Source organism: Arvicanthis niloticus, chromosome 14, assembly GCF_011762505.2.
Source record: "Arvicanthis niloticus isolate mArvNil1 chromosome 14, mArvNil1.pat.X, whole genome shotgun sequence".
Classification (NCBI taxonomy): domain Eukaryota; kingdom Metazoa; phylum Chordata; class Mammalia; order Rodentia; family Muridae; genus Arvicanthis; species Arvicanthis niloticus.
The window spans coordinates 18,555,691-18,565,000 of record NC_047671.1 but is presented as its reverse complement, the minus strand read 5'-3'; positions in this window follow the sequence as shown (position 1 = coordinate 18,565,000).

Sequence of the window (9,310 nt, the reverse complement as noted above, 5' to 3'; positions counted from 1 at the left end):
CTCTGAGCTCCAGGCCAGTAAAGAACACTATCTTAGGAAACCAGGTGGCTGTCTCCTGAGAAACAATACCTGGAGTTATACTTTGGCCTCAACATGCAGTATGTACACATATGTTCACACATGTACATATGCATCAACTAGCACGTCAATGTCCTATATTTAACATAGCGTATATACCATTGTACAGATTTTTCAATGTTCCAGATATTATTTTAAGTATCTTTCAAATACTAACTTCCTGCTCGTAGGACAGCTATGCTGTGGGTGATATTTACAGACGGACATAGATACAAACTAAGGTGCAATAACTTCAACTTACAACAAAGCTGTCGAATGGCAGAGCCAGACCACTGACTTCTCTTCTCCACCAACTCTCCCTTCTAATCTCATTTATGAGAACTCAGCCTTGTTATTTGTATCCATGAAGTCAATGATCTTCATAGGTTTTTTTTTTTTTTTTTTTTTTTTTTTTTTTTTTTTTTTTTTAAAATATATAACTTAGACTTTTGCCCGCAGCTTCTGTGCAAAAGCAGCAAGAAAGCTTTGGCACCACAGGAGTAGCACCTTGGCTGTTAGAGTTTGTACAGTCCACCTCCATGCTTGTCAATAGCTCTGTTTTATATAATCACGCTCCTTAAATGAAAACCTTTCTGTTTGACTAGGGACTATGGGAAGTTGTAATTGCCTCTGAACTGAATACAAATCATTAATACTTCAACAATACAACTCACAGTCTTTAACACTTTGATCAGGCTTTTTGCTATGCCAGAACTATTTTACATTGACCGGATTTTTCGAAAGGGACAAACAAACAAAAAAAAATGTTCTTGGACAATTCATTTTCCCTTAGGCTTTGGGAGATGATTGCTGGTAGTGTGTGTGTGTGTGTGTGTGTTTGGGGGGGTGAAGGGGGGTCACAGAAAAAGATGTGCTTATGCTATTGTGCCCAGACATTTTTCCTGTTTCAATTCTCAAGTACTAGAGTAAGATCTCTATGTATGTTGCATTTACATGGCATTGGTATTATAAGTAATCTACAGGTGGTAACAGTACACTGGAAATATATGCAAATATATGCAAATATATGCAAATATAGGAAAATAACTCATCCTTGGGGGAAGGGTTGAACAGTCTTAGAGTTTGGTACCTTTGGGAGTCCTGGAGACAGACTCCCTTGTATATTGATAGACTGTAGTACTGTTCTAAAGATTCTTTAAATATAGTGTTCTGTCATTTCTAGGTCAAAGGCTCACGTTAAAGGACTAATTCCTCCTGCAGAGGGCTGGGGGTGGGGACATGTGGCCCATCGGCTGCTTTCTCTGGACTTACTTTCACCTGCTGATGCCAGACAAAGCCAGAAGTGTCCTAATCCCTCTAATTAAAGGGTCCAGAATGATACACAAAGACAACTTAAGTCTAAATACTTTATTTTTAAAAATTTGATGAAATTAGCATCCTATCAGTTTTTAAAAATGATACATGTAATTATAAAATCTTACAATTTTACAATTAGTGCTTATTTGGATGCCCCTTTGAAACTACATGTGTGGGTGAACAGATGTCCTTTAAGGCACAGGATTACATTTCTGTTTACCTAGAGCCTGGAATAGGGCTTTTTAAGTCAGTGGACATGGGAGTTCCTTAAAGGGAAGGCTGCCAACAGTGAGGTGGATCATTTGATAGGGCTTATATATTTATGGATTTCTTTTGCTTGGGCTCTTGGCATGCTTTCTGAATGACAACTGCAGGTGGAAATTGGAATATTTTGTGAGTAATTATGATGCTCTTTGAAACTGACATCCTAATGGGCACAAGATGGTGTGTAAGTGAACTTCTCATCTATGGAAATTGTCAATCCAATTATTTCAGCTAACTCATCCATTAAGTCAGATTGCTCCCTAATCAATGGCTAGATCATTAGTGGTAAGAATGACCCGAAGTTCCTGATAAGTTGTGCTTGGGCCAACATCAAAGGCATAATTATAATTTTCATGAAGTAGGCAACTGGCTAAGCATAGGAGTTATGTAATTAATTACATCGTATGCTCTATCTATCTATCTATCTATCTATCTATCTATCTATCTATCTACTTGGTAGCAAATCAAATGGCTGTATCACACATCATCCTTTCTCCTTGTGGGTACTTATTTTGAAAACGAAGAATATTCAGCCATGCACATACAGGTTTAAAAGTGCTTCATGCAGAGTTCACAGGGATAAAGAGGTTTACCTGGGATTTATTTCTCAGGCTCAACAATTTTCAATAAATCCAGTGTCTTCCTCCGCAGGGTGTAGCTGTGTTTGAGATGCTAACGATTACGACTGTGGAGGAGAATGCTTTAAGAGTGGTTGTCTTCCAGGGGAGACTATTGCTAACAACCCAGAAGGGAATTGATTAGGCATCTCATTGGCACTCTTGTATGTTCAGACAAAGACAGTCTGGGAAGAAAAAGGCCTGGTACCATCTGGCTTCTCCCACTGACCTCAGGAACTCTTCACGGCACTTGGCCTCTCTTTGAGGAGTATCATACACTTAATTTCAATCGGATATCCTTGAGTCATGGGCTAGAGGCAGAAGCAAAATTATTTTAAAGCCAGATATGTCTTAGAAGAACAGGGCTTCTTTAGGAAGACTGGGGCTTTCAAGAATAAAAGATCCTAGTCATGATGCTTAGAGAACGTGCCTTTGAAATATTTGCTACAGATGAACACTGCTGGAATTTTAGACCCTATCCCCCAGGTTCTTTTGGATCTTTTATTGCTCTGCCATAAGAGACTTAAACCCTCATAGTGACCTTGGAAATGTACCCCCAGTGTTCCCATGTCTCTCTAGTATAGTAAGAATTCAAACTCATCCAGTATCTCACATGGGTGGTTTCCTCTTTGTTCTCTTTGGGAGGGGGCGCAGATGCCTAGGTGCTTTGTGAGTTCAAATTAAAGAGTGCTTGTTTTATCAAGATTCTTGGGATGTACGGATGTGACCCCTTACCTCTATCTCAGAAGCAACAATACAGCTTGCTTGCCTGCAGAGTGTTACGTTTAAACTGCATATGATAGCTGGGCATTTTGTTGACTTTTTGTCTGAAACAAAAACAAAAACAAAAACAAAACAAACCAAGCAAGAAGGTAGATAATAAGACGACTCAGAGTACCTGTGTTTCATATAGGGCCGTGACTTCCTCTGCCTTCCCAGTGTTGGGAGGGGTCTGAGGGCTTGTCAGCTGGCCAGGGGCCTCAGCTGTCACAGAGTACTGGAAATCAAAGAAATCACATTGAAAAACCATGCAAGTACTTGGTTCAGTGTGTCTGACAAATACTGTAGCAGGCTTCACGGCTGGTGGTCAGGGCATGAAAAATTCACAAAGTTTACTTCTATTAACTTCGCTTTAATTGCTAGCACTCAGTGAGATTGGGTTTTGCTCCGTTTTCTTCTCTTCACGCCCGCTCTGGTTGCAGGAAAGCAAAGCAGCTATTTTCTTCTCGCCGGAGCCGTAGCCCACTGCGAATGAAAGCACGGCCTCTAGAGGTCAGTGCAGCGTCAAAAATGGCAACGCCGAGCGTCCGTGCTGGAGCCTTAAGGTTTCCTTCATAGCTTCGTCCCTATTTCATTCTAATGAGGGAACTGTCCTATTACTTCATGCTGCGCCTGGCTTCAGAAGCAATCCCCTTGATGCCCACTTCCCTTTAATATAAGTTTAAACATTCGCAATCAAAGGCAGCTCTAATTTGAAATTTAGGGCCGGCAGTGATGTTTTCAAATATGACGCTTTTCACCTTCTCTGTTTGAACCTAGAAGGTTGCCCCCTCCCACTTTCCCCTCAAAGCCCTGTGGTTGGGCGAGGGGGAAAAGGCCTGCTGTCAATTCGCCTCCCTTTATCTGCCTCCCTCTTCCGTTCCTTTTTAGAGAAGAAAAGCCCATGGTTTGAGGCTGCACCCGTCCCTTTGATTGCATTATACCCTTCACCCTTTGTCTTTCAATTTTGAATTTTTCCTAACGCCTTTCATGATGCTATCAAAGATCAATTAAGATTGAGGCCTGGTGGGGTCAGAGTGGGGATGTGTGAAGGAAGGAGAAAAAAGTTCAGGACATACTAAGACGGTAGGATAGTGAGATTCCTCGGCTACCTTGGCAACGAGTTGGCTAACTCACCGGGAATTTCTCAAGGGCATTGTTTCCCCTCATTGTGCTCATTTTAACTGCTGTCCTTCACCCCATTAACCCCTCAGTAGTGTTTGCCCCTCCGCTGCCGAGACAGCTCTCAGTGACACCACAGATGCTCCAATGCTAGCCCTCCCCCCCCCCCCTTTTAGCCTGTGATCTCCCTGTAGGTCTGGCACCCGTGGGATAGTTTCTTATGATCTCCTTTTCTATTGCTGTCTCCTCCTACGGCTTCCTGTTCAACCTTATGACTCTGGGAGGTCCCCATCTTCTGCTCTCCTGGCTAGTAACATTGTGGCTTATCTTGACATCTTAGATGTGGTCCTGGAATCTTGCTTTGGGATTTTGAGTAGATAAAACCAATTGCTAAAAGTTGGCATGATGGTTCATCCCTTTTTCTCAGCTTCTGTGCTGGTTGCCTTCTTGTTCTCTTGACACAAACTGGAGTCACTTGGGAAGAGAGGACTATATAGGAGTCTGATGTAGCACCCTTTTTTTTTTTCAGGTATTTCAACTTAATATGTATATAGTTTTTATATGTAAGATGATATATTAAATTATTAGAGTCATTTCCCACCTAACACCTTTGTCATCTTCCTTCAACGACCAAGTATTCATCAGCTAGAAAAGGCATTGTCATTTTATTTCCTTTCAGAACAGATCCTGACTCATTCTGTCAGACACTGTGATGTTGCCTTGCTGCTGCTGGCCACTGCAGTTGGTACCAATCTTTGTTCCTGACATCTGAAGCTTGGCACCCTAGCTCTTTAGTGCCCTGAAGCTATTGCCCTGCTTTAAAACAACGAGACTGCCAGAACAGCTTCATGTCCAGGCTCCTTGATTTGACAACACCATGCTGTACTGGGAAATGACGTGAAGGCCATTGTTCCTCCAGCTCTGTGTCACGTCTCCTTGATGACAGGGCCGTTTCCTTTGCTCTCAAAACAGCATTGAAAACAAATCTTCTACTTTTTATAGGCAGCCCTTAGCTTTATGCGACCTTAAGATTATAGCCTATCAGGATAGGCAACAGTCTGAATGAAATGAACTATCATTCCTTAAAATTACTCTGTTTAGAACAGTGGCTCTCAACCTGTGGGTCATGACCCCCTTTGGGTCAAATGACCCTTTCACAGGGGTCACATCTCAGGTATCTTGTATGTCAGATATTTACACGGTGATGCATAACAGTAGCATAATTACAGTTGTGAAATAGCAACAGAAACAATTTTATGGTTGGAGGTCACCGCAACATGAGGAACTGTATGAAACTGTTGCACTATCACAAAGGTCTAGACTATTCTAAGACACTGTCACGGGACCAAATATCTGAGTCTAATGGCTTTCTGTTGGATAAATTTTGATCCAAGGATTTTCCCTTTCTTCTAATTTTCCTATCGAATATATCTGTAGAGCTGCCCCCTACCCTGGAAGACATGCATAGATATGACTTCCCAGGACGAACATGATATGGAGTCAGATGGAATCACAATCCTTCCCTAGTTCTACAAAGACGGCCCGCAAGCTGAGGACCAATTTCTGTGGCAAGAAATAGACTAGCAAATCTGCAATGCCGATCTCTTCCTTCTACCAAAGAGTGGATTCTACCGTTGCTCGAAACATTTGTAGATACCGTGTTACTCAAAGGAAATCATGTTAATAAAACGAAACTGAAAACTATATTCTTGTGTCTTTTCTTTGATATTTAAAAGCAACTAGAGGATATTAACATATAGGACCAGTTTTTAACCTAAACACGTAAACGTATTAGGATAGTAACATTACTTTTACTTTCTTTTAAAGAGGTTTTGTGGATTGAGCAAGAGTATTTAGCGCTAAGAATGGCTTTAGGTACCCTGGTTTTCCTTTGATGAATAAAATGGCTATCACAATAAAAAATTTAAGAAGAATATACAGGATTAATATACAGGAATTTTTGTTTTCATGTCCTGCTTTGGTATGATGTGTATTGGGAACAAGAATTCTGGTACACTGACTTTTTCCTCTTAGCTTTCAGAAGAGTTATCTGTAATTTCTAAGTAGCAATATTTTGATTCCAGGTATCCTTTTTGCTGACTGATTTCTATTGATTGGAAGCTAAATCCTGGTGAACTTATGGGTGATTTGTGGTTTTAAGACGTTCTCTAAATCACTGTAGAAGGAAACCTTAAAATAGCAATGCAAGCTATAACACATTACAGACCACTGTTTACCTACTGAGAAACGCAAAATATAAAGTTATCCTGAGGCCCAGATAAAGGAAAGTTCTTTTTATGCTTTTATTTGTGCTATGGCTTTAAAAAAAATATCTGTGCACTGGCATATCTAAAGTTCTCTAGTAAGCATGTACTTCTAAAAATATAGAACTAGGTCTCTTAGTTTCAAAGTCGACGGAGTGCTTACAGCTCGCTTGGGTCTCCTGGGGCTTGTGTACTCCTCTAGCCTCAGTTCAAAGGGAAACTTCACATATTCAGCACCTCACTATTGTTCCAGAGTTGTCCCAGGAGGAGGCGGAGGCAGGGCATTGCCTCAGTTTTGTGGAAACTGGGAGCCTGGTGTGGCTCAGTGGACCCATCTTGCGTGAGATCAAAGCGAAAACCTTTGTCCATGTACCACATACCTTGCCTCCCCCGACCCCCGCCATCTTGTTTTGAAATATAAAGGCTAAGCCAGCAGTGGGTACTGTCCAGTAGGTGATTCCTTGCTCTGAACAGAGCCTCCCCAGCCAAGAGCAGAATGAAGGACCTGGAGGAGCTCACCTTTGCCTGCCTTTCCCCTGCACTGATAAAGCTTAGATATTTACGATTTTTTTCACCTGGCCACTCCAGTTGCTGACACACTACGTGGTGCACATGCTTCACTCTATGTCGGCCACTTACCTTAGGTATTTGATGTTCACGATACCATCCGTAGGCCAGTTTCTTATGCTTCAATTCGTGGGAACTTCTAGATACATGGAAACCCATGCTTCACGCTGACCATCCAAATTAGGGGCACATTTTGACGAAACTCACATGTTGCCTAGCATAATCTCCATATTTTTAAAACTAGGCTTTTCTGGATCAGCCTTCGCTTCTCTGCTTATTTGGCTACTTCCGGAGTACTCGTTTATCCAGTGCAAGTTTACCCAGCACTAGAACTATGGATCTCTTGAGCCTAATGACTAAACTGTAGAAAGCATGCCAGGATACTGTGATTTCTCAACTGCAACTTTGCTTTTTTTTTTTTTTTTTTTAAAAACCATAAAATATGACGTGTGCTTTGCCTTTTATTACCCAAACATGATGAAGCTCTAACTTACAAGCTATAAAACCAGGATGTGATTATTCACATTATAAGAGAGTGTCTGCTTTACAGGAAAATTTTCTAAATTATTTCTTTAAATTGCCTTGGGGTACATTTGAAATAGAATTTGACTCAATTGTTGATTCACAATCCATTTTTCTTTGAGATGGCATATAATACATAAATTGCGACATGATTGCACAGACAGTAGTTTGGGGCCCATTATTAAACATTTCCGAAAGAGCTCTTTGAGCATCCTCATTTATTTTTCCTACTATATTCTAATTTCTCTAAGTCTACAATATAGAATGACTTTAAAAAAAAAAAATTCACCCACCGACATATATAACCGTTATATTGCTTCAGATCACCACGAAGCCAAAGACTTCATGGGGATTAGATTAACAGTGGAGATACCTAAGGATAAAATCAAGAAAAATGACCCTTCAGTTTATAGTAATGGAGCCATTATGCTTGATTTGAGCTGCTCCAATCCTTGTAGGTAGTGAACTATGCTAAAGAAAGTGGACATAGTCCTGCAGAACACTGAGCAATAGAACACAGATGGGTCCAGAGCGCACAGATATCAGCTCGGATGCTGAACCGAAATGGAGGAACTCCTAGCTTTGCTGCTTCACTGAAATCTCAGGCCTCTGTTCATATGTCTCTTTGGGCACTCGTATTTCTATAGTGCACACTGCTTTTTTTTTTTTTTTTTTTTTTTTGTTCTCCTACAGGCGTGGAAGGCAAGGACTCTGGTTTTGTCTCTTCATACCTGACTAGCTCCTCATAGGATTTCACCTAAGTTTGCTGGAAGATTGGGGAACATAATTACCCATTATTTTAGAAAGGTCCAGGAATCTTACATTTGAGCAAACCAGCCACACACACACACACAAAAAAAGCGGGCCAGACAGGAATCTGTTATCTCTTTTCACAGATGGAGCAGTAACATGGTTCATCTGAAATATCAGATAATCAAAAGTAGTATTGCATCTTTGCCTGTGAGAGTGTGGCTACATTTGAACAGAAACAACTGAAGCACCGGAAGTACAGAGAGGGGAGGAAGAAGAGGGAGATGAAGGAAAAGGAGACAGAACTATGACCCCCCTGGAAAGGCTTTCCTTTTCCAGCTACGGAAGCTTGTTGCTGATCACAGAGGTTGGCTCTGTTTGTGAAGCAAATCACTTCTTGGCCAGTATAAAGAAGCTTGCTTCTTCTTATAACCAATAAGATTTAAAAAGTTGGTCTTTCCCCCTATAGATTTTGTTCAAAACCAAGAATCAGAATCAAACCTTTGTCATCAAAGGACTAAAAGTACATGCTGAGTTCTTTCAGACAGTTGGAAACCTGCAAACACAGCAGCAGGAGATGGGCGATCTTCTAGAGTCTTGCACTATGTTGGTGGTCTTCCCCCTCTAGGCTCTGGATTCCTACTGTAGGAGTACTTAGGTTGAGCATGTCTGTATGCTTCCTCCATGCTATCTGCAGATAGCCTTCCCATGTGCAGTCACCAAAGGTATACGCTGATGTGGATGTCAGGAAGTGCATGCTGACAGGAGCCTGATATAGCTGTCTCCTTAGAGGTCTGCCAGAGCCTGACATATTCAGAGACAGATGCTCACAACTAACCATTGAACCAATCAAGGGGTTCCCAATGGAAGAGTTAGACTGAAGACTGAAGGAGCTCAAAGGATTTGTGCCCCACGAGGAGAGCAACAATACCAACCAACCAGAGCTCCCAGGGTCTAAACCACCAGCCTGGGAGCACTTAGGGAGAGACTCATGGCTCCCGCTGTATATGTAAGGGAGGATGGCTGTGTCGGACATAGTTGGGAGAGGAGATCCTTGCTCCCATGAAGGCT